This window comes from Penaeus monodon, chromosome 30 (assembly GCF_015228065.2).
Source record: "Penaeus monodon isolate SGIC_2016 chromosome 30, NSTDA_Pmon_1, whole genome shotgun sequence".
Classification (NCBI taxonomy): domain Eukaryota; kingdom Metazoa; phylum Arthropoda; class Malacostraca; order Decapoda; family Penaeidae; genus Penaeus; species Penaeus monodon.
In genome coordinates, this window is record NC_051415.1 from 15,987,356 (window position 1) to 15,987,598 (window position 243).

Consider the following 243-nt stretch of genomic DNA (forward strand, 5'->3'; position numbering starts at 1 on the left):
GTTCAAACGGGCGGATGAACTGTTTTGAACTTCCCGACGGATGTTATTGGACGCGGCTGCTTCTTCTGGGCTTATTTATCTGCCACTTCCCTCTGCTTCGGGTGGAGTCTCTTCCCCGTTCGCGGTTTATGTTTGTTATCTTTATTGATTTCCTTCATTCGATAATTTGCATTGCTGAGTGGGGCTGCCTGTTCCCTCGCGTCTATTTATAGCTGTATTATGTTGAAGGGGGGGGGAATGCAT

General features: G+C 47.7%; 1 protein-coding gene across 6 annotated transcripts in view; it reads left to right on the forward strand.

The window, feature by feature from the left end:
- LOC119592560 (early endosome antigen 1-like) overlaps positions 1 to 243 on the forward strand; it is a 107,753-nt gene that overhangs the window by 67,643 nt on the left and 39,867 nt on the right. The gene's annotated exons all lie outside the window — the stretch shown is intronic.